Source organism: Vicugna pacos, chromosome 13 (genome assembly GCF_048564905.1).
Source record: "Vicugna pacos chromosome 13, VicPac4, whole genome shotgun sequence".
NCBI lineage: Eukaryota > Metazoa > Chordata > Mammalia > Artiodactyla > Camelidae > Vicugna > Vicugna pacos.
This window is the reverse complement of record NC_132999.1, coordinates 37,685,473-37,710,594: the sequence shown is the minus strand read 5'-3', so window position 1 is coordinate 37,710,594 and position 25,122 is coordinate 37,685,473. Positions and strand designations below refer to the sequence as shown.

General features: G+C 49.4%; 1 protein-coding gene across 1 annotated transcript in view; it reads right to left on the bottom strand.

Annotated features, from left to right (window-relative positions):
* The window catches only part of HIVEP3 (HIVEP zinc finger 3), a 125,832-nt gene that overhangs the window by 88,320 nt on the left and 12,390 nt on the right, over positions 1 to 25,122 (bottom strand). The window contains exon 2 of the mRNA XM_072974653.1: positions 7,995 to 8,192. The gene's annotated coding sequence lies outside the window, so the exon portion shown is untranslated. The remainder of the gene's footprint in view (positions 1 to 7,994; positions 8,193 to 25,122) is intronic.

Sequence of the window (25,122 nt, the reverse complement as noted above, 5' to 3'; positions counted from 1 at the left end):
AAGGCCCCAGAGAGGCCAGCTTGGAGGCTGCCCAGATGCTATGTATTTAGGGCCTTATGGGGGAAACACCCAGACACCTGGGCCCCAGTGCCTCCCCACCCGGCCCAGGCAGAGTTGATCCAGAAAGGCTCATTCAGAGCCACAGAGAGGCTGCTCAGATGGGGCTGTGAGGACCTAGGCGGGGCTGGCCCCTCCCTGCTTTTAGGCAACTTGAATTTGCAAGTCCAGGAATCTCTCTTTATTTTTCAAAGCTCTCCAGTGGGTGACTTGTAGACTCCACCGGGTTCGGGGGCCTCGGTTGAGCTCCTCTACACAGAGCTTTATTCCCAATAACAAATAGCTGTTGAATGAGTACAGAAGAGATGGAAGGCAAGGGGGAAAGTTAGGCACAAGACAGGAAGGCAAAGGCTCCCAGCAACAAAGCGGTCTCCAGGGAGCATACCAACCAGCACCGAGCAGGGACAAGATGGCAGGGCCTGTCCCGACAGGCGGGACGGGCTGCTCCAGTCTTCACTTGCTCTCCACACCTGCAGCTCCGCTGGCCGGGGACGCAAAGCCCAAGCAAACAGAAAGCGTGATTTCAGTTTTATTTGGATTGCCATTTTTATTTACCCATGGCGCAATTTCTTTGAGGTTGGCTGGCTTTATTCTAAAGAGGGGCCCAAGCTGAATTACCTGGGCAAATGGCTGTTCAAATCTCCCTTTCCTCCGTCTGTCCCAGCCCACCTCGCCTCTGCCCTCACCCCGCTGAGCGCTTCTTCTCTGACTCTTTCACCCGAGTCTTTTCTTCCTGGAGGCCTGTGCTCATTCCTCGGGCTCTGGTCCTTAATCCTCTGCTTGTTTCTCCCTGCATTTCTCACCTTGTCTTTACTAGCAGCTTCCACGGCTGCACACATCACCTGCCCTGCCTCAGAACTCCCCAGTCCTGCCTTCCAGCCGCCATCCCACTGCCTATCACAGTCAATACGCTTAGCACCAAACTCATCTTTTCTCTTCTTCTGCCTCTGATATCATCATTCTCCTAAATCCCCAGGCTGGTAACATCAGAACTACCTCAGCATTTCACTCTCCTCTGCCACCGTATCATCCGTCCATCCACCCCTGCCCCCCTACCCATTCCCTCATCTGTTCATCACTTGCTGACCAGGCACCAGTGTGCACCAGGCTGTGCTGGGCACTGGAGACATTCACCATGCCTGTCTCTTCTCCTTCTGTGGAACCTCCAGGACCACCCAGGCCCTGGGATTGTGAGAGAAAGCCTGCTCCAGAACCAGTCAGTCCTATATCTGCTGGTAATTCACAGTGTGACCTTGGGCAAGTCACTTGCCATGTCTGAGCTTGGTGTCCCTGCCTGCTTTTGGAGAGGATTAAGCATCCCTGCCTCACCTCTCTGTAGCCTGGCTGTGATGCCTGCAGGTGAGCTCAAACTGAAGAATACTTACGAGCATCACCCCCAGCCATGTCGCAGCCTTCTTCCTCCTACAGACCACGGCCTTAAACCCCTGTAGCTCCTAGCCTCCAATCTGAGACAGAGCCCCAGAAGCTGCCTTTTAAAGAAATACCCCAGGCAATTCTGCTGGAACGGAGAGTGATGGATCATACCTAGAGAGAAATTCTGGCTCGCAGGATGAAGTCCAAACTCCCTCACCATCCCCCCAGCCCTTGATCAGACTCTCACCCTGCTGGTCTGTCCATTCATCACTCTGAACCAGGACCAAGCCTGCTCTTCTCCTGCCATTTCTCCAACACAGAAAGCCTTCCTGACCCCTCTCTCTGGTAGTCTTTTCCCCATGCTCTAAAGCCTTCTCCTTCCTCCAGAAAGCTCAGCAACACGACTTGTCATGGGTACCCCAACAAACCCATGCGCTCTTGTTTCCTGCCTGGCTTTTCACCAGCTCACATCCTAGTTTCCTAACCAGACTGGAAGCTCCTTGAGGGCAACCATCTGTCTCGTAGATTTTCGTGTTCGATCACAAATGCTTACTGAGCATTTACAAAAACCTAAATACGCATCACGGTGGCATGAAAGGAGGAGTGGCAGAATTCCTGCCTAGGGGTGCTCTCTCTGACAGCAAAGACTGACTAGAAATGCAGATGGGGATCCCAGAATCCCAGAGCGAAGTTTCCTAGTGCCACGGGGGTGGGGCACACTGGAGGCAGAGGAGGAAAATCCAGAAAGAGTGAGCAAAGGATTAAAGCATGAGGAGTTCCACGGGAGTAGAGGAGGAGGAGGAAGAGGGACAGAGACAAGGGGATGGCTGGACTGGGAATGCAGAGCCAAGGAGTTAGGCTCATCCTGTAGGTCAGAGGTTGGCCAGTCCAGCCGACTGCCTGTTTTTGTCCACGAAGTTTTCCTGGAATACAGGCACGGCCCAGTTCTCTCACACATTGTCCACGGCTGTAACAACAGCAGAGGTGAGGAGTTAGAAGAGACTGCATGGCCAACAAAGCTTAAAACACTTATATCTGGTCATTTTGAGAAAAAGTTTGTGGATCCCTGCCGCAGGGATCCGAAAGCTATGGGTGGGTTTTAAGCAAGGGACAGCATGGTCAGATTGGTGTTTTATCTGTCCATTATTCTGGGACAACAAAGGGATGGGCTGAGCAGACAAGCTAGCAGGAAAGGAAGGTGGTCGGGAGGCTGGTATAACCAACTGTCCAGGTGAGGGGGTAGGTATCACAACATTGCTATTGATTCTTTAAGAGTTGCTGTGTGCCCGCCTTGGGCTAAGCCCTTTATATGCCTTTTATAAGCCCAATCATATGACATATTCCCTCATTTAAGCTGCACGGCAACGGCAGTTAGTGCCTTTACCCCCACCTTACAGATGAGGCACAGAGGGGAAGCGGCTCGCCCAAGGGCACACAGCTGGTGAGCAGCAGAGCAAGGATGCAAAGTGTCCAGCTCAAGGTCTTCAGGGTCGAGTCTGTTTTCATGTTGATGGATCCCTTCAAGCTTCTCTGAGAAGCCACAGAACACCAGTCCTCTACAGGAGAAAATCTCCCCTGAGTGGAGTCAGGCAGGAAGTGGGAGGCAGGAGTGTGGCTATTTTGGAAAAGCGACATGAAAAACCACGAAACTTCCTACCTGTCCCGTTTTACTCCCATCTGTCCTCCGAAACAAGGCTGCCCCTCTCCTAGATGAAAAGGTGTTTCTCCCCACACAGTGGCTCTGCCGCTGGTGGTGGGAGAGGGCACTAAGCTTAGCACACGTTTGCTATTTTTAAAGGACTATATAAACAAACAGGGCTATGTAAATAAGAAAAAAAAATGAGGTCATCCTTTTAAAATCTAAAAATGTTCCTTTTCTATGGGGTGAGCAGCAAAACCTCAGAAAGAACTTGTGCTTTTTTATCCCCGAGAGGCCTTCTCCAGCCCACAGCCTCCCGAGGCCACCAGCCTGCCCCTCCCTTGCTTACATCTACTGGGGGGAAGGCAGGCGGCCTGGGAGCCGGGACTCCTGGGTTTTATTCCTGGCTGTGTGGGCTTTGCCTCGAATGCCCAAAGCCACTGCCCAACCCCAGTCACCACCTCCTTGGGGCCTTGACATCCATCCCCATGCAGGTCACTTGCAAGCACTGCCCATACTCACGTGCCCTCCTCCTGCATAAACCCGCTTGGCACGCTGACCCCAAGGACCCCTCTGCTGTCCCTCTGCCGTCCCTCTCTCCTCCCTCCTCCCCTGCCATGATCTGCAGAGGGTCCTCAGAGGTCCTCGGCATGATGATTAGAAGCGATCTGCATACTTCCCCTAGCGCCCTCCCCCGCCATTTCTCTGTCCATATTTTAATCTTTCCCTGCGTGCTTCTGGACCTCTTCTTCCAAGCCTATGGCTGGAATTCATTACAGCAGTCCCGGAGAGCTGCGTTTAGGTCACCAACAATTGTTAGGAGACACCCCAAGCTTCAACAGGTGCTCCTGGGGCTTCTCTGTTTTCCGAGTACTTTTTCCCTTACTGACCCTCCCTTACTGACCCACATACTCCCGGCCATGTGACCCTCTCTGCCAGGGACAGCATCACCTCCCTCCTCTCCTCCGCCACCCCAGCACCAACTCTCGGCATCTTTGGCTCCTCCGTATCCTTCTGCAGAGAAATGAGAACCACCAATATGCGCCGAAGGGGCGGTTTCCAGATTGTGTTCTGCAGAGGTGTTTCATAGGTTCCTCAAATGTCATGTGAGAATTTTACTCTAAAAACAGAGTTTGACTCCAATTAGAACTGTTATGGAAGCGGACCTGCACATTCAAACCTGTTCTACGGCACCTTGTAACACTGAGTACAGCCAAGAGGTGCAGCCAGCTTAAGGCGGTTTGTGCAGAGCTCGGACCGAGAGGCCTGGGAGGATCTTGAACTTTAGTACTGAAATGTGTCTTCAGTTAGAAAGACTGAAGCTCTTTACTGGACATCTTTATGTTTTTAAAATTCAGGGCTCTACACACATATAAAACCGCACAAACAAGTACACGCTAAAGCTTTCAGTGATACGAGAATGGATGACATGAAGTATCATGAAAATGTCACAAATGACTGTGTGCTTCCTGCGTGCTGTAATAAGAAGGAATCCAAGCAGTTGTTTGATACTGTCAGTGATGCAAACCAGAATCCCCTTCCCCTCCTCCCCAAATGTCCCCATAACATTGGACAGAAGACCCCCCTGGGCTGAAAGTTCAGCTGTGAGAAATCTGTTAGCAATTCACATCATCTTATTGATATGATCTAGAATTTTCTAAATACCGTGCAACCAAGCCAAACAAAACAAAAATGACAAAGCAGTGCTGGATGTTACAGCTGATACACCGATACAATGATCATCTAGAACTGAGGCCAACAAACTTCTATAAAGGGCCAAATAGTAAATATTTTTGGCTTTGTGGGACAGACAGTCTCTGTCACAACTACTTAACGCTGCCATTAGAGTGGGAACGCAGCCATGGATAATGTTTAAACGAATGGCATGGCGGTATTCCAACAAAATTTCATTTGCAAAAATCCGGCGGCAGTCTGGGGTCAGGCCCACGGGCTGCAGCTTGCCGACCCCTGATCTAGTCCCTGAGCTTTCACTGTTTTTATGCATTGAAGCTGAGTCATTGTTCTGTTAATGGATTTTCATGATAAATAGATGTTAAAATTTTGAACTTAAAAAATAAATGAGTGTTAATAAACTACCGCTTTAACTTGGCATTCCATGCAGGATTTGACTTTTAGAAATGGTTTCTAAAACTATCAAAGTTTCAAAACTACTAGCAGAAGGCTTTGCTGCTGAGAAGATGCTTTCATACCCGTTTTCAAATTAGATTCATCCCCTAGTTACTTATTCAGAAATCACATTTTTTCTGGAGAGAGCCCCAGCCTGGGCCTGTACTAAAGGTGGGGGACTATGACTCCACGCCTCCTGATCCCAGTCCTCAAATGGTGTTAACGAGCCTCCCTGGTCTGGGGGATTCTGCAAGGCCACTGAAGGCTGGCGTGTGGCTGGCTCCTACCTGGCACACCTGCCTGCCTGGGCTCGAGCCCTCCACCTCGTGCAGATGCCATGTATTCCAGCCTCCCCGCTGGTGGCTGGGTGAAGCTGTGCCAGCAGTGAGTCCTAAGTGCCTGGACACTCCAGAAGCACTGAGTCAGCACCCCATTAATCACATATGCCTCTATCCCCAGAGGGCGCGTGGGAAGGGGTGGGAACCAGATTTCTCGCTGGAACCAACAGCTTATTTCCCTCTAGGCTAGTCCTACAGATTCTTCCATGTAGCTGGCAGGAGTCACATGGACCAAAAGAGAGTCTGAGAGTGAAGAAGGGAAGAGTAAGTGCCAGGTCTGGGGAGGACCGCCATCTGCCTGCCCCATGACAGTTTCCCCACATCTCTGCTTGTAACCCTCAGAGGCTTCTAGTTCCAGCCTAGTTCAGTTACCTACTCTACACCTAGCTGAATAAATCCAGACCCTGCCCTGAGATAGCTAGTGGAGGAGCCCACAAACAGCTCACTGTGATATGCACAGAAGGAGCTAAATGCTACATTGTGGTATCGTGAGGTGTCCCGGGATGCCAAGGAAGGGGGACCCGTTAGTTCGTATTATGGTGCTACTGATTTCTATTAAAATCGAGATATTCTTGGGGGAGTGGTCATCCTTGAAGCTGTTACTGCCTTTCTTCAGGAAGCATCTTGGTGGAGAAGAACGTACTGGGTCTTTTGTAGCCAGAGGTTCTGCTCCTTACTAGCTGTGTGACTGTCTTTAAATTACTGGACCTCTCCGTGCGCAGTTTCCTTATCTGTACAAAAGAGGCAAGAGAATAGGCTTCACTGGGATTACCGCAGGACTCAGGCTTGTCTGCAAAGCGCAGGGCTCCATAGGCAGCATCAGCCCCTTAACTTCACCCTGACTCTCCCTCAGGGACTCACGTGCCGGGACCAGATGGCAGAGCATGGCAGACAAGTCACAGTGCTGCAGGGAGCAGGGTGGGGTGCAGCCTACCTGCCTGCCTGAGTCAGAGGGCTGCTCACTTTGGGGAGCCCATGCTAGATGTCCAGCAAAATCCTAGGGCCTCACCTGTATCTCCCTAGCAGCCCTATGAGGCAGGTGCCATGACTCTCCCATTTTACAAGCAAGAGAGACAAGGGGGAGAGACTAAGCAACCTGCTTCCCAAACCAGTAAATGCTGGAGCTGGGATTTGAACTTGGGAAGATCAGAGTCTCCATCATTAAGGACCACATCGAACTTCCCCTCAAAAGGAGGCTCCAGTGCCCAGTTGTTCATCCTCAGAGGCCAGGGGGTGATTCCTCTACCTCCGCTGAAGAACTCTGGTCATGGCCTGGGTCTACAGTGGGCCCATGCGGTGCAGCCCCGCCGTGGGCAGACGCCCAGGCCCAGCCCCACTACAGCGCAGGCAGCTACAATGGTATCGTCTCTGAGGGCTGCCTGAGGTCCTGTCCTCCTCTCTGTGAGAGAGAAAACTTCCGCTTGGAGGAAAGAGAATGGGCACTGCTCACGGCACAGCTGGCTAGGAAGCACCTGCTGGGACTCACAGCTGAGCCCACAGCCCGAAACACAGGACAAGCATCTCCAGAGGCCCCAGAAAGAGGCCCCAGAGCACCCAAACCTTAGCTGTATCAGAATCAAAATACAGATTCCCGTATCCCGACATCCGAGAGTCTGATTCAGAGAGCAAGGGTGGGCTAAGGAATCTGTTTTTTTAACCAGGCACTCTCCCCTAGCCCCTCCCACTCCCTGGGTGATTCTGATGCACTCCACAGCCAGACAAACATCCAAAGACATAGTCCTGATCCAAAGAGCTTCTAACATCACACACCTGACCTGAACCACAGCCTGAACTTCTAACCTGAAACTACAACTCATACCTGAAGAGCTAAAAACAAACTACATATACATATTTATAAGCCATGCTGGGGCGCCTTCCCTGGCCAATTCAGTCAGTCTCTCTGGAAGGTGGGGCTTTGCTACTGGAATTTAAAAGATCTCTCCAGGTGATTCTAGTATGCAGTCTGGGCTGAGAATCCAACATCCTTTCATTTCTTCACATCCAGGAGGCCCCTGAAGATGCTGCTCTGTCTTCAACAGCCCCTGTGCTCCTCTGACCCTTTAAGCAAGAGCCATCACTGAGGGGGGTGGGGGTAGGCGAGCAGAGAAGAGGGTAGAGCTCTGGATAGCAGGGGGACATGGTGGGGCTGGCGTGTAGGGAGGCTGTGGTCCCTTCAGAGGAGCTATTGCCAGGAACAGAATGGGAACTAGGAACTGGGGAGACAGGACTCCATTTGAGGGGAGGCAGTGTGGTTCGCAGTGAAAAAATGCTGGCCCTTAAGGTCTCTATTCCCAACCAAGGAAGCCTTGAGGGCATCCAGCTTTCACAGAGGCTCAAGAAAAGCAGTCATCACCACTACCACCACCACCACCATCATCATTATCACCATTTTTAAAGAGGAAAGACTCTAGCAAGCTCAGGCCAGAATGCCCAGATGAAGTTCCCAGCCTGTTTCCTACCTGTGTTGAAGGCACCACTTTCGATGACCAAAACTAAAACGCTGTTCTCTTTGAAAACCAGTGTTCATGTCCACTCCTGCGGCAGCTGCCTCCTCTCATGTTCTGCTCTTCCCTCTGGAAGGGAGAGCTCACCTGGCCCGTGTCTCTTGAGGCTCCTCCATGAACTAGTTTGAGGCTGCCAGGTCTGTGCCTCGAATCCTGCAGGGGACGGTTGAAAGACATGGTCAGAGAGTTTGCCTGGTCAACTTCTTTAGACCTAGAATAATGTCTGCCTGGTCCCAGGAGGCCCAGGCCCCCAACGCCTCCTAGGTGGCTTGTCTTTGTGCTGGGCCAGATCCCTGTTTTCCCCTGGGGAGACCGTGTGGCATGGTGGCCCTGGTGCCTAGTATGTTCTCTCTTGCACCTGGCACCTAACTTCTCTGAGCCTCTATTTCTTCACCAGTAAGTAGGCAGAATTCTAAGATGGCCCTTAGGTTTCCTGTCCCCCTGGCACATGCATCTTGAATGATTCCCAGAGCTGTGAATATGATGGATTTTACTCTTGCAGTTAGACTATATGATAGGGCACACATGACCTTAAAGTAGGGAGATTATTCCATGGGCTTGACCTAACTGAAAAAGTCCTTCAGAAGCAGAGTTTTCTCTGGTTGGTCACAGAAGAGGAAGTAGTTGGGATTAAAACCAGGAGCAACAATTTGACATGCACTTGCTGACTTGAAGGTGGAGGGGGCTGGGTGGAAAGGACCTGTGGGCAGCCTCTTGGAGCTGAGAGCAACCCCCTGCTAACCCACAATCCTAGGACCTGAGTTCCAGTAACCAGATGGGCCTGGAAAAACAGAATTTCCCCTAAAGGCTCCAGATGAGAATTCAACCTCTGGATACCTCGATTTAAGCTCTGAGCAGAGAACCCAGCCACTCTGTGCCAGACTTCTGACCTACAGGGCTGCGAGCTAACAAAGGAGGGTTGTTTTAAGATGTTGTGTTGGAAATGATTTGTTACACAGCAAGAGAAAACCAAGACAACCTGCAAAAGTGACTCATATTGGGGCCTGGGTGAGAATTAAATACAATAATAGACATAAGAGCACATTGTATTCCTCAAATCACCAAACAAAACAGAGCATTCAGGGCCAAGGGAGGCACCAAGGATTACTGCATCAGTTTTTAATTATCAACTTACCAGGCTGGTGGAAGAATCAAATGAGGAAATATAAAGGAACATGTTTCATGACGTAAAAAGCCTAAAGTGTTCTAGTTGAATATAGTGCGGTGTGTCACATCCATGCTGCCCCCTTGAGATTACACTCTGGTTTATCTGCTGGAGGCAGTGTGGAGTGACGGCTGAGAATGAGGCTCCCAGGGCCAGGATAACTGGGTTCCATTCTGAGCCTTCTACTCATTACCTCTGCTTTGGAACGCTACTTAGCCTTGCTGTGCCTGGTAAGGGTGCCTAAAAATGGCAAGTATCTCCCAGGGTTTCAGTGATTTGGTCCATGTAAAGGGTCTGCACCAACGCCTAGCATGCAGTGCAGCCCATGTAGTACTATGGCTACTACTCCAGTGCACCAGTAATCCAGGTCTGGAGTAACTGCATGCAGGCCTGGGGCATCATCACCTTCCTTCTCTTGGGTACCATGCTTTTCATTGACACAGCCTTGGAATAGTTACTGTTTTGGCAACTACATCCCACTACTAGTTCCTACGAATGTACAGGTAACCAAAGCCCCTCACTGTTCCCTCCCTGCCGCACCTGTTGCTCTCAAGTGCAGCCAGCCCAGTGCCACACCCCAGGGCAGCCTCACACCACCACACAGCCATGTGGTTGGACTTGCCCTCTGGTGCCCATCTGTCATTTCCTGATTCTATTTTCCAAACCATCCAAACTTTTCACACTGTGTATTTCCATTATCCCCAGATCTGACCTCACGCCCTCCAGCAGATCTCAATTATTAATAAAAACAGCTGGTTCTATCCCTCCCAGCATAGAAACACTGATGTCTCAGAACACGTTATTCTATAAACACAGTCCCACAATTTCTCACCTCTGAGCCTTTGCTCACACGCTGCTCCGCTCTCCTGGTAACCATGTCTACCTGCCAACTTCTACCCATCCTCCTTCAGAAGGCTCAGCCAGCTTCCCCCAAACTGGACCTAAGTCCTGCCTCCCCAGAAAACCCAGAGCACATTTTCTGGCCTCTGAGGATAAGTAGCAGTGCGCATCCTGCACAGAGACTCCAGGAGTCTTAAAGCCTTGGTAGACGGCACACATCTGGGGAGGGGCAGTCTGACTTTCCCTGGAGCCAGGTGTGGTGTGTCACACAGTGAGTGCAGAACAATTCTCTTTAGAACTTTACTTGGTTGTTCATTCATTTAACAGATGTGCATTCAGTGCCTATTTTGAGCCAGTCTGGGTAGTGGATCCTGGAGATAAAAGAGCAGAGTTTCAGTCCCTCCTTTCCAAGGGCTCACAGTTGGGGTGGAGGTGGGGATGGGGGAGGGGCCAGGAGTCAAAGGACTGCATTACAGGGTCTCGCATGTTCTAAGCTGCTGCATGGTGAAGATACAGAGAGAGGAGCAGTCAGTTCTGATGGCGTCTGCATGTGTGTGTGTGTGTGAGAGAGAGGGCATTTCAAACAAAGGAAGCAGTGTAAGTAGACAGGAGACCCCAAACTGGCAGAAGCTTCGAGAAATTGCCTGCTGTCCATATGTCTGGAGGTCAGGGGCAGGGACAGCTCATGAGGGAAGAGCTGGGCAGGGAAAGCGCTTGATAGATGAGATAGTCTGGACTTGATCTTGTAGTGGAGTGAGGTCACCGAATGGTTCTGATGAGTGAGGTAATGTGGTCAGGCCCAGGGGTGCGGCTGGAGGGAAAGATGCCATCAGGGATGTGGGGAGGAGGTGAGCCACTCTCTTCCTCTCCCTTAGCATCACCTCAGTGCCACTCTGGCCACGGATGGCAGGTGGGAGAGCATGGCGGACACACCTCCACCGGGATCACCGGGAAGTGTCACACAACCTGAGGGTCTACATGGTGAACTGAGCCCATTTATCTACCTCTGCTCCCCCAAACACCACCCGCTGAAATGAAGAGAAACATACAAATAAGAATAGGTCCATGGTAGCCCTGGCTGGCCAGCAAGTCTGAGGAAAAGCAGACGAGTAGGGGAGGAGGGACAGAGAATCAAATCAGAGCTAAGCCAGCTTCACTCAACGTGAGCAGGGAGCAGCCCACTGGCCAAACCCCCAGGAAACTGGTGCCAAGGCAGCAGAGCTGGGCAGGGCAAGAGGGATGGAATTCTTGAAATCGAAGGATAATGAGTAAATCCTTCAGTTTGCCAAAGAGACCAAAGTGGGGGTGGGGGGGCAGAGACCACCTGCCCGGGCACCCTACTATCTTAATGCATGACCTACTTCATCCACGACACTCTAGCCCTGGCAAATGGCTTAACTGCTGATTACAGAAACTTACTGAAGGATCCATCAGCTCTTCTTTGAATCTTTTGCCTTGCCTCAAAATTCCTCCCTGCTGTTTCCACCAGTCCCAGACTGTTGTACTGTTTTTCTTATACAACCCTAATCAAGCGCCACACTGACACTGAGGGACTTCCAGTCCTCGGCAAGTCCCAACTTCACCCCGCTCCTCCAGACGTGCCAAGGCTCTGTGGAGGGGACGCTTCCCCTTACCCAGGTGAGCAATGAACTCAGCTTCCTCTCTGACAGTCTCAAGACAAATTTTCAGAATCAAATTGGCTTTAGACCTGACATCTGCATCATGAACTGCTAGAGGGCAACAGAGCCGAGACTACAGGGCTCTGAGGGAAAACGGTTAAAACCCTGAGATCGGTTACTCAGCCGAGTCTCAAAGCCAAAAAGAGAAGCACTAAAAATAGCCTGCCACACACTTATCTTTTCTTAAAAAAATTACTCAAGGAATTACTCCAACAAAATAAAAACTGTATCAAAATAAGTAACTCAAGAAAGGTCAAGACAGGATACACAGGAAACAGTGATGAACGATAAAAGTAGAATATTGTACAGTCAAATCTAAATAGATGTTGATAATAATGGTCTCATCTTGTTGGAAGTTAGATACCATTTAATTCATGACATTAATAGGGAAGTATGGGTTCCAATTTTTTATTTAAGGGTAACCATTTCTAGAAGAAAAATAAGATACAGACCTTTCAAGTCACTGTGTTGGGGGGCAGGGCAAAGAAATTCAATTAATTCAGCCAGAGTTAGGGAAGGGAAAACAAAACAAGAAAGGAAAAATTATTTTAAAAAAAAGGCATAAAATAAGATGACAAAAGTAAGACCAAACATAAGTGCAAGAATGTGAATAGATGAAATTACTCTATTTTAAAATAACAGATTAGGTGGAGGGGGAGTCCACACTAATTGTGACACACTAATTGATGAAGGTTGAAATCAAAGAAATGGCAAAAAGACATCAATAGGCAAATTGGCAACAAAAAGAATGCAGGAAAGTCAATATTAGTATCAGACAAAATGCCAAAATGTTAAAACAATAAAACGGGGCATTTTATATTGCTAACGGGTCTATTTCTCCAAGAAGACACCAAAATCATGAACCTTTATCTTCACCCTGAACAAAAGAACCATAAAGTATCCGAAATAATATATTTTTAGAATCACAGGAGAAGGCAAAACAGAACAAAACAAAAGCCGAGGAAACATCTTGAGATCTTGAGCTCAAGTAATGATGGTACAAGAAACTTCCAAAGACGAATAAAGAGGATTTGAAGATCATGAGCTTAACTTCTTATATACTCAAGAAACAGAGAAGCCACCTTTTCCCCAAGTGTCTCTGTACTAGATGTACTACACTACAAGAAAATCTCAGATCCTAACACGACATCACAGTCTGAGTTCTCAACGCAACAGAATGAGAAACTAACAAACAGCAATACACAAACAAATAAAAGTAAACCGTGCACATGACAATTTAAAACGGTTTTTCTAAATTACCTGAGTCGAAGAGGATAGCAAAACTGAAACTGGACAATATACATGTACAGCATTGAGAAGCTTACTTTAAAAAATCTGTGGAATGTAGCCAAAGCTGCATTTAGAGGAAAATACAAACCTTAAATGCTTTTATATTGTAAGAAGAAAGTTAGAAACTAAATGAATTAAGCCTCTAACCCAAGAAACTGGAAAAGAATAAAATAAACCATGATAATCTAGAAGGAAAAAAAAATGAATAAACTTGAAAATAAAAATGAATGAATGAGAAAAGTACAGCAACCACAACAAAAGAAACTGGTTCTTAGAGACAAACTAAACGGACAAACCACTGGCTAATCTGATGAGCAGAGAAGAGCAAAATCACAAATAAGCATTAAGGAAGGCAGTGTAAACATGTAAATAAACATTGTTTTAAATTTAAGAGAATCTGATACACAACCCGATGTCAATGAATTAGAAAATTGGTGATTTTCTAGAAAATTATAAATTGTAAAACTAAAGAAGGGGGAGAAAATCTGACTAGACCGGTAACAACAGAAGAAACAGAAAAGGCTGCTAAAGATAGGATTCCAAATTAGTGAGAAAGAATGGATTATTTAAATAAGAGAGCTGTGACAATTGGCTGGATGTATATTCATTTGACAAGTATTTGCCAAGTACCTCCTATTTGTCAGGCATGATTCTAGGCACTGGATATTCAACAGTGAACAAAACAGAAAAGGTCCCTGCCTTTGAAGAGCTGAGGATCTAGCCAGAGGAGATGAATAGAAACAAACAAGCAGGTAAAATAAATGGTATGACAATAAAACAGGATTCAGAGTGAGGGAGAGTGGAGAATTCTATTTTAAATAGAGCACATGCACCACATTGACAACGAAATTTATTTGCATTAAAGAGATAAACAAAACACGTAAGCAAATCCATAAAAACATGAAAACTGTTAGAACATTTGTATAATCTAGTGTTGGAAATTAACTTGCAAAGCCTGAATTAGATCTCAGTGCTCTTAAAAGATTAATAAAACTGACAACATAAAAACATTAAGCATTACATATAACAAAAGACCCTATTTACAGTTACAGAGTCAATGACAGACTAGATACATATATTGGCAACATATATAAAACAGGGTCAATATCCATCACATGTAAAAAGCCCCCGTAAAACAATAAGAAAAGACACACAGCTAATGAAGTGGAGAGAGGAAATAAAGAGATCATTATTCAAGAAATTAAAATGTCTAATAAAGACAGAAAAAGATTCTTGGACTCATTAATAATTAAAGGATATATGTTCAAAGTCAGTTTCACCTTTTCCCCATTTGATTGGCAGAGAGGAAAAGGATTGCTACTAGCCAGTGTTGGAGAGAAGGAGTGACCAAAGTTTATGTTGACCCAGCAGTTTCACAAGGGCACATACACAAATACACACACATCATCTTACACAAACATACACACAGATGCACACACACACGATGGCTGCAGCACCGTTTTAAACACTGAACATGGAAACAACCCTCTTATACATCAGCAGGGAATTGATCTAATAAGTCAACATGATAAATCCACCCAATGGTATAATAATGGGATGATAACTTTTCTTAATTAAAAACAAATATATATTCCCACCAATAACAGAGATTGACTGTGACTTTATTCATGGGTTGAATATTAGGTTCAATAATTCTCATGGGTGACCGCCCTTACTCCTCACAGCCTGCTGGATGGACAGCACTGTTTCTGGTTCTATTTTTCACTTGAGACTTAGCGAGGCGAGGAGACCCGACTGGTGATGAACTTTGGTCTCTGTCTGACTCCTGAGCCTACGCACTTAGCTGCTACACACACTTCCTCAATGGGATGGTATGAAAAAAAGAGGGGAAGCAACCTCACAGACACACTGTGTCACTGTGAATGCCACAAAGGACCTGCCAGGTGAAGCAGTCAGCTCATCCTAGGGTGGGATTGTGCAGTGAGTGGGGTTCAGAGCATGCATTTTCTTCTTCATACATTTCTATATTGTTCTTTTTTTATATATATAATAAGCATCACTTTTAGAATTCAAAAACTGTAATTTTAACATTATATAAAAATATCTTCTTTTTAGAAAACAGCTGAATAGGGAAGGCCTACAAGGACAAGAGGGACACATCTACAAGGTGGCACCCAACCAGGGCAGGAAGGACCAGGGCCAGCTCCTCTACAGGCCCCACCCAAAACCACCAGGAGGGAGGCCTGTCCTCTCGCCTCCCCACCCTCCTTGTGGAACCAAAGTATCACAGCACAGCCTCCACTGGCAGGTGGAGGGCACCCTACATCCGGCCTGGGCACTGGGGGTTGGCATCACTGCAGGGGAAGTTCAGCTAATGAAGGATTAAACAAAAACTCCAGATGCTCTTAGGGGCCACCCTCATTTGGGTCACATCACAGCCACTTTCTAAGTTCCGGCAGGGAAGCCTAGGGGCTTGGAATTCCAGCAGTGGGCCTACCGTCCTGATCCCAGGCAAAGAGGACAAAGCCAGCTCTGAGGCCATGGCTGCTCTCCTAACACATACAGCCTGTCCCTCCACTGTGAGTGGGACATCTGCAGATGGGACCGGCATGTGGATGAGCTGAGTTTGAGCTGCTTGGGGCAGGGAACCACATGTGGGACGGATCTTTTTAATTTTAATTTTTATTTCTGTTATGGTGGTCTGTAAATCAACAAAAAAAATCACACAAAAATCCAAGACACTGGGACACAGAGAGCAGACTCACATGGAATAATCTTAGGGGACCGTGCTGGACTGCTTAGCAACTGGGAGGGGAATGAGGAGAGTTACTGCTGTGCCTCATCTATGGAACACCAGGGAAGCAGCATAGGATAGCTCAGAGTCAGCTCTGATATCAGAAGAACTTGGTTTCAGAAACTGGTTTCATCCATTAATAGCTGTGTGACCTCAGCTAAATTACTTAACCTCTCTGAGCCTCTTTTCTCATGAGTAAAAGGTGAAGAACGTCACGCCTCCCTGGGTTTGTTGGGTGGGCTGGATGAAACAAAGCGTGTGAGAGATCTAGCGTGGACCCAGCATACAAGAGGCAATCAATTAATGCCCATGCCCTTCATCAGTTACAGTGGGAGGTCATCCCAGTTGCCCCCCAACCCCCTGCTTCTGTCAATCTCTCCTCTTTCTGGCTCCTGTTTTGGGGTTGGCTCTGCAAGGTTTCCTGCCTTCTTCCTTGTGGTCAGGCTTCGGGCTCTCCCTTTACTGTGATGCTCTCCTTTGCTTCAGAGTTTTATATTTCAGTCTGAGAATGCTGCCATGTGCACTGGGCAGCCCAGACGCTGCTTCTGGATCCCTCCTCATTCCTGACCCCCCTTCTCCAGACAAGAAGCTGCTCCCTCCCATGGAGCAGCAGGGTGTCCCAAACAGAAAGAAAGGCAGCAGAGCTCAGAGCCTTTGATATGGACAGGACATGCTTTGAGAAGACCTGGGGGGTGTTTTCCAGTAAAAGCAGAGTTTTTAAAAATAGAAGATGGGGATGCACTTCCATTTGTACTGAGGATAGAAAAAGAGGAACTTCAGGTGCAGGGTAATGGATTCCGTTTCATGATAGGTGAGAATACGTGGTCCCACAAACTCCATATGGGGATTAGGCAGGAGAAATACATTCATGGTTTCAGGCACTGAAGTGAAGGGGGATGGAAGCACTGAATGCACGTGGAGGGCACCCAGCCCAGGAGTCTAGGAGAGAAAAGAGTGGCAGGAAGAGGAGGTACAGCTGAAACCCCAGGGGCGCACGTGAGGTTGATGTGCTGAGAGCTGCCGGGGCTCAGACAAGGGTAGAGGAGTCGTTTCCTGCCATACCGGGCCACACCTAGCAGCGGCCCTCTCTCACCGGAAGTCTCCTGCCGCTGGGTACAATAGACAGCCCACTGGACTGGCCCACCCCTGAGGTCCAGCTGCATCCAGCTGAGTGACCTTGGACAAGACACTCCCTGTCACTGGGCGAGACCCCAGGGTGCAAAGGTGAAGAGCTGACCCCTGTTGAAGGGTGTTCTAGATCTAGCAGGGAGGATGGGCCAGAAAGCTGGTGATTGCTGTCCTTCTTCCAAGGAGCCCCAAACTCGGGCTATTTCCCCCCAAGAAGGCTCATCACACCTTCCCAGGTTGTAGAGACCGACGGGAGGGGCAGGGAAGGAAACCCACTTTTGTTGAGTGCCTACCATGTGTTAATGTTGTCCCTCTACTATCTCATTGTCACACTGATGCTACCATCTGACAGCTGAGTAAACAGAGATGTGGACAGCCTTGCATAGCAGGAGGCGAGCCTTAGGTTTTGGTGTTAGACAAAACCTGGCACCACTGGTTCCTGTTGCTGTGTGGCCTCAGGCAAGTCACTTAACACTTCAAGTCTCAGTCTTCTCATCTCTAAATTGGGAGCAACAGTGCATAGCCTGAATTAGTAAAAAATTATGTAATACAGAGTCAACTTTTCAAAAAATGACCTTCTCGTTCTTCCTCTTTTGGTTATTTCTGATCTTTTAGCTTTACTTACATTTACAATGATTTTTGTCTGCTAAAATAAGAAGATTCTAGGTCCCATAACAAGACTGCCACAACTTACTGACAGGGAGGACACAGAGGGAAAAAAAGAGCAGGTTGAGGCCCTGGGAGATCCCAGGGACTGCAGAAGCTCAACCACTGGACCACAACAGGGAGGGGTCATCATCCACATCCTCGGAGGGGACTGAGGACCAGGGTACGTGCTTGGAGGAAAAATCTCTTTCTGTACCCACAAGGCTGCCTCCTTAGCTCAGAGGGGAAGCTTGGTGACCCCAGGCTCTCCAGGGATCCAGCCAAGCTTCTGGTCTAGATCCCATCCTGCCCAGTGCCGCCATCCCCCTGCCCCACACTAGCTCCGACCCTCAGGCAGACACAGAGGCTGTGCCAGAGGAAACTGTGCTACAGAGCCCTCCAGGTCTGCTCTGCTGTTCTTCCTTTTTTTGGACTTTGTGGCTGTTTGAGTGGGTACCTTTTTCCATAGAAAGTTTCCATTGCATCAGTTATTTTCATCGTCACCACCTATATGTAGGCTGTTTCGAATCGGTGAACCAAATCAGGCCCGGAGGGGCCCTTCACAATATATTGGGTGAACAGCGCCAGGGTCAGCCCTCAGAGCCAGACAGCCCCGCCAGTCTGGGCGGTCTGCCAGGTGGGAGGAATGGTTTCAGCTCTGGCAAGACCACCTTTCCTCTGCTCAGTCCCTAGGGGAAGCCATTTTTAGGGTGGAAATCAAGAGCACAGGCCCCTGGGTTCGAATCCCTGACTCCTCCACTTCCTAGCTCTGTGACCTGCCTAGGGGCAGGTTACCTAACATCTCTGGGTCTCAGTGAAATAATCTGTAAAGTGGGAATAATAGTAGCATCCACTGGCTGGATTGTGGGGGAGACTCAGTTCATCCACATAAAGTGCTTAGAAAAGTGCCTGGCCTAAAGCCTCAATAAACATCAATGAACACGGAGAGAGTTCTCTTTTTCCATCACCCTTGCTGAGGTCTCAGTGCTCATCCCCTCCTCTGGACCAATACACAGCAGCATCTGAACTGTCACCCTCTCCAAAAGGCTGGATAAACTGACACTCAGCTCTCGCCATGTCTTTCCCTGTCCCAAATTCTTCAGTGGTTCCTCCTAGAGAGTGAAAGTCTACACTTGGGATTTCCTCCACTAATATGTCAGGCTGTCCCTCACATCAGTGCTCCCCTATAAAACCCCTGCTTCTGCCAAACTATCATGCTCACAGTTTCCTTGCTTCTGTGCAGTTCTCTCTGTCTAGAATGCTCTTCTCCACTTTGTGGCCAAATCCAACCACATCTGCCCACGTGAACCCAGCTCATATGCCACCTCCTCCATGAAGCCCTCATGCCCTACCCTCTGGCCAGAAATGATCTCTTATTTACAGCACTTGGTCTCTTTATTGTGGCCTTTCTCTGTTCTCCCCTGTTTATGTGGAATATGATATTTATACAAATGCTTGTCAGCATCACAGACAAACCACACGATCTTTGAGGACAGGACTAGGATGTGTATGATTCATCTCTGTATCACTCACAGAGCTTTGAGCATAATTCATGACAATGAATGAGGGGATAAACCCTGAGCTCTCTCAGGTGACCATCCCTGGGTAGCGGGGAAATATCAGTAGGTGTGTTGGTGAGGATGAATCAACAGCCTGACAGTATCCGCATGTTCTTCTCGGTTTTTCTTGAGGGAACCAGCAGTCAGGACCTCAAGGATCTCCCAACCCCAGCCCAGCCCTAGCTCCACTGCTGAGTCCTGCTTGGTAGGCAGCTCACCACCCAGGGCTGGACTCTGAACCTCAGCAGGGAAGCCTTGCAAGGCATCTGAGATATCCTGAGAAGTCCAGGAGCTGTGGCTGACCTCTCCCCCTCCCTCATCCCCCACCCTCCACATGTCACCAGGTTCCCAGTGAATTGGCTCCGTAAGAGTCTCTCCAACTCCTGGGTTCCTCTCCACCCACTGACACTTGGTCCAGTGTCCACACTGCACAGAGCGATGTTTCTGCACCACAGAATAAGCGAGTATCACAGTGTGCCATAACCACTTCCGACCCTTGCTGACCACCTTTAGAAATCCAGATTCCTTAAGGGGGTACCAGAGCCTCTTCCCCACACGTCCACCCATCACCTGACACTCTCCCTCACTCCTTGTACTTCAGTTACCTAATACCTGGACATGCTGCCTTTTTCCTAGGTTCCAAACCCTTGTTCAGGAAGGTCTCCTCCCCTCTCTGCCAGGCAAACTCCCACCCATCCTTTGAAAGCTCAGCCCTGGCAATGCCTCCTTCTCCCCTGGCCCCTCCACCATCCACGGACCAGGTTGGAACTCCCTTCTCTCAAGCTCCTGACCCTCCACCCAGAGCTTTGCTGCAACATCGACCCCATGACACTGTGATAGCTGTTATCTTCCTCTGTGTCCATCTTCCCTGCAGACAGTGAGCGCCTTTAGGGCAAGAACAGCGTGTACCGTCTGTGTACCTCCTGTGCTTGTTAGCACAGCGACTGGCATGCGGAATGGATGAGTGGTGAATAACAGTGAGTAACACACTGCTGCTGGCCTGCCTTCCAAGATGTTGCCCCTGACATCACCACGTTCAGGACCTCACTTTCCAGGACCAGCAACAGGTGAATCTGCCAAACCGGGAGGTCCACGGTCCACCTAGACCAAAGGGTTTTCCCAGGATACCCAACATCTCTCTGTGTTGCGGCCCCAGACCCCGCCCGAACAGCCCGAGGCTCGCCTTCCTGGCAGCTGCGCCACCTGGAAACCTGGAGATTGAGGCTTCAGGGCAGTTCCAGGAGTAGGGGAATCTGAAGGGCGCTCCACCTCTGGCCACGCAGAACCAAGACCTTCCATGCTGCTCCCTCCCTCCTGCCCACCCTGATCACCCTTGTCCAGACTGTACCCGCCTTCCTACCCTCTCACCCCTCACCGGGGCCACCTTCCTGTTTCCCCACCTGGCTGTCCCTACCTACCGTTCTGTAAATAGCTACATTCCCAGAACTATAGGGCAGGATGTGGGATGGCACAGGAGGTGGGCAGGACTTGGGGTCTGACCCCAGCTCTACAATTAACCTGCCATGTGACCGAAGGCAAATCGGGTTGCCTTCTAGGCCTCAGTTTCCCCTTCTGTCAAACCAAAGACTGGAACAAGCCCATCTCTAGAGACTCCTTCTGTTTTAACTCCTTGTCCAAGAGTTGATTTATTTACCAGCCAGAATAATTCTTCCCAAGTAAAGAAAAGCAAACAGAGAGCACCACGTGTCTATCTCTGCTCCTCCTGAAAGCCAGGGTGGGTCTCTAACTCTGGAAATTGTTAGATGCCTTTCTGATCCTTGAAGGAATGCCCTCATTTTGGTGGCAATTTCTGTGTCCTTATAAACCAGGAATTTAAAACACCCCTGCGAAGACTGGTTCTTATTTTGAATTTAACAACTGGGTGAGATAGGTCTTTCTCACTCTTGTTTTACAGATAAAGTGAGGCTTAGGGAGGGGAGCAGCTTGTTAAGGTCCCCCACCTAGTGTGTGGGAGGCTGGAGCTGGCCCCCAGTATAACACATCATGGCTATTCAGGAGCTCGTCTCACCCGACAGGCAGGACACTGAGTAAAGTAACACACATCTCCCTGTACTTTTCCACGTGCCTTCCTTATGCAGGTGGAAACACTCGGAGAAATATGAGGCACAAAACCACACACTGCACTGGTGGGAAGGAGGTGCCTAATTCCTAGAAGCCAGGCTCCTTCCAGGCCCATCATCCTAGAGAACAGACAATGCTGAGAGCTGGAGTTTGACAAGGCAGAGAAGCCTTTATTTCTGAAGATTCCAGCCCCTTCCGCCATAACAGGCCTCCATGCCTTTGAACCCAGTCCAAGACAACAGAAACTCTGCCCGCAAGACAGGGTAATGCCTCATTCCTCCAGGTCTCCCAGGCCGTTCTGGCTGCAGGCCTCATTCTCTGAGACTCCCAATGAGGGTTGATTACATGTGATCTGACTATCAAACAGGGAGGAAAAGAAGGTGAGGGCCTTGAGCCCTGGAAGAGAAGGAATGAGGGCTGCAATTCTGGGCCCTTCCTCCAGCCTGTTACCCATGATTTTGTACCGCTACTTTAAGGATATATACTGGTCCTGTCTTCCAAATCACACTGTAAACTCCTTAACAGAGGTCCCACGGTAGGACTACATGCATTTGTGCGGTGCACAACCTACACAACCATTCACAATCTGTGACTTCTGACCGTCCCCTGCATAGCATTCATTATCATTGTAATTAAAGAGCTAACTGCCTAATTACTTATTCTTTCCTGACAGAACATAAACTCTCAGGGGAGGACCAGGCCCTGTTTGTCCCTGGCATACTATTAACACAGCATAAGCACTCCACAAATATGTGTTGGAGTAATAAAGTCATTCAGCCACTCACTCGTGCATTTAATTGGAAGAGCAGACCTACTGGAGCTGAAGGTGAGAGACCTGTGTTCTGGCCCCAGCTCTACCACCAGCTCCCCACGTGCCCTGGAGCAAGGCATTTCCACTCTCAAGGCCTCAGTTTCCTCATCTATTAAGGGAGTGTGGGGTTAGACTTCCCTACCACATTTTCGGTATGCTGAGGGTGAGGACCTCCTTAAATTTTGTGCCCCGGGCACCTCATTCGCCTCACCCACATTTTCTCTAGGTTTCCCCAGGTTTGGGCATATGGGAAGTACCTAAAGGGGAAAAGGGCTTCAGGCAGGGTGGTGACATGCACCACAGTGGGGAGAGGAGCGATCACTGGTTTACCTCCAGCCTGTGCCTGAGGAAGGAGGAAAGTGACCTACCCAGGGCTGGAGTTACCCGGTGCCGCAGCCAGGACCGAGTCCCGGGCACCCTGCGTTCAAGTCCAGGCCCTTTGAGCACACAGCACGGAACATGGTTCCTACAAGTCAGGGGCACACTGGTTTCAACTGTCAGATGTCACCCACTCTTCCCCTAGGTTCTGGCGATGCCCTGGTATGTGGCGGGGGGGTGGGTGGTTGTGGGAAGAGGGGTGGCAGCAGGCTCGTGGCTACAACACAGTGCAAGGTTCCCGAGTGTCAGAGAAAGGAGAGGTTACTTACAGGGGACAGGACAGGGGGTGCTGAGGAACCAGAGGGCTTATGAAGGGAGATGGGGTGGCATTCCAGACTGAGGAGATGGGCATCTGCATGGGGTATCTGCAGGAGACCCTGCTCTGGGGTCTAAAGAGCTGGTTGCATACTAAGGGGATGATCCCTTTCCCACTGAGCATGCTGGGCAGAGGGGACCCGTGTCCAGAGTGAGGCAACAAGCAATGAATGACCAGACCTTAGGAAAACAAAAGAACATGTCTGCAACTTTCCTCTCTGAGGACCTCTCCCCAAGGAGTCTCAGCCTCTCCGGTGTACTGCCTGCTGCTGCCATAACATGGGACCATCAAACTCTGTGGCTTAAAACACACAAATGTATGATCTCATGGTTCTGGAGGCCAGAAGTCTGAGATGGGTCACTGGGCTATAGTCAAGGTGCTGGCAGGGCTGTTTCTCCCGGAGGCTGCAGGGAGAACTCATTTCCTCACCATTTCCAGCTCTGATAGGCTGCCAGCATTCCTGGGATCACGGCCCCCTACTCCACCTTCAAAGCCAACAGTGGCAGTGGAAACTTCCTCACATCACACCCTTGACACCGACCCTCCTGCTTCCCCTTGTACATTTAAAGGCCCTTGTGAAGACTAAAAATCATCAAACTGTACACTTTAAATAGATGAATTTGTATTGTATATAATTTATATCTTAATAAAGTGATGCTCAATCTTAAAAAAAAGGGGCCCTCGTGATTGCAGTGGGCTCAAATGGCTAATCCAGGATAATCTCCCTATTTTAAAGTCAGCTGATTAGCAACCATAGTTCCATCTGCAATCTTAATTCTTCTCTGCCATGTCAAGTGATAGATCCACAGGTTCTAGGAATGAGGATGTGAACAGTTTTCAGAGGCCATTATTCTGCCTACTTACCACGCTGTGTGGAACACACCTCCCCTAAATATCGCTCCAGGAGAAAGGCAGCCCAGGCAGAGAGAGGAGACGGGGCTGTGGGGGTGCATGGGGAGGGAGAGGCGGGCAGACACACACTCACACCCTGCCAGCAGCAGCAGCGGCAGCTTCCTGGCTGCCTACTTAGTGTACATCACCCTTGAAAAACTCGTCATGTTTCCATGCTGGAACAGGCACGTGCAGTTTCCACAGTGACTGCAGGAGCCGGAGCAGAGCCAGAAATAGCCCCACTGGGATGGAAAACATCCCTTCCTCGGTGCCACTTTCTCTCACACTTACTGTCCGCGTCCCTGTGGCACTATGGGCATGGGAGTTTCCAGTGGGTCCCTGCAGGTCCCAACCTTTCCTTCTCTGACCTCTGGCTACCAGCACTGGGATCCACGGGGCACCTCCTTGGGCTTGAAGCCCATGATGCTATGATCTTGTCCCATCCTCGAGCGTCCGAGATGTGACTGGGCCCTTTTCCGTGGCAGCCAGGCCCACAGCGGGAAGCGACCACAGGCCCACTCGCACAAGCCCAGCTGTTCCCTACCCTGCCTCTGCTCTGGGCGAGCCCTGCCAGCCTGCTCGACATTCCTGCCCTGGGACTCTCATTTTGGAAGCTTGGTCCAATCCCCACCCCTCACCTCCCAGAGTTTTCTTCTTCAAAGTTCTCACCCTCTACAGGGGCTGAAACATACAGACCTACAAATGCCCAGGCCTCACTGTCCACACCACTCACTCATATGACATGGTTTCCCTGGGAAATCTCTGCCGTGACTGTTAATTTCTCATGCTTTACAACCTATCCTGTCAGAGGAAAACAAGGGTCACCATGCCTTCTACATGTGAGGTGCTGTGCTAAGGATTTTGGATGCACTAGTTCATTCATCCTAACTTCACCTTAACTGCTGTTATCTCCATCTTACAGAGAAGAAACTGACACTCAGAGAAGGGAAACAACTGGTCAAGGCCACAGCCAGAAAGAGGTAGGGCCCAGACTGGAGCCCGGTGTTCCAGACCCCAAAGCTAGGCTACAGCCACCTGTCACGTTGGGGAGGGGGCGGGCGGGGGAGGCAACAGATGACCCATGCTAATGCTGAATGAGATGTTCCAAGTTGCCCCCTGGAAAGCTCTGAGCCGCTCCAGTTTTGTCTCTTTGTACATACTGTGATTCTGTGTAAGATTTTATTGGGGCCACAGAAAACTGAGAAGTGGGGTGGGGGGGTGCCACTATTTAAAAGGTTTGGAAATCACCGTCTGTGGCCAAGCCTATCCTGTACTGATGACAAGCCCAAGGCTCGGGAACAGACGTGAGTTGCTGCGTGACAGGGCAGACCTTCATGCTGAAGCCAGAGAGCTCCGCCTGTTTTCCTGGTCCTCGAGGGAATATCCATTTATCCTCCAACCAGACCTTTGCACCACTTGGCACAGAATTTAGAATCAGATGTGGTGTGGGTCCCGGCCCCTGCTTTCACAGCCCTGCAGACTTGACAGCTTGGCAGGGAGAACGCGGAGTCCCCATTTCCCTGACTGTGAAGCGGGGCGTGTGC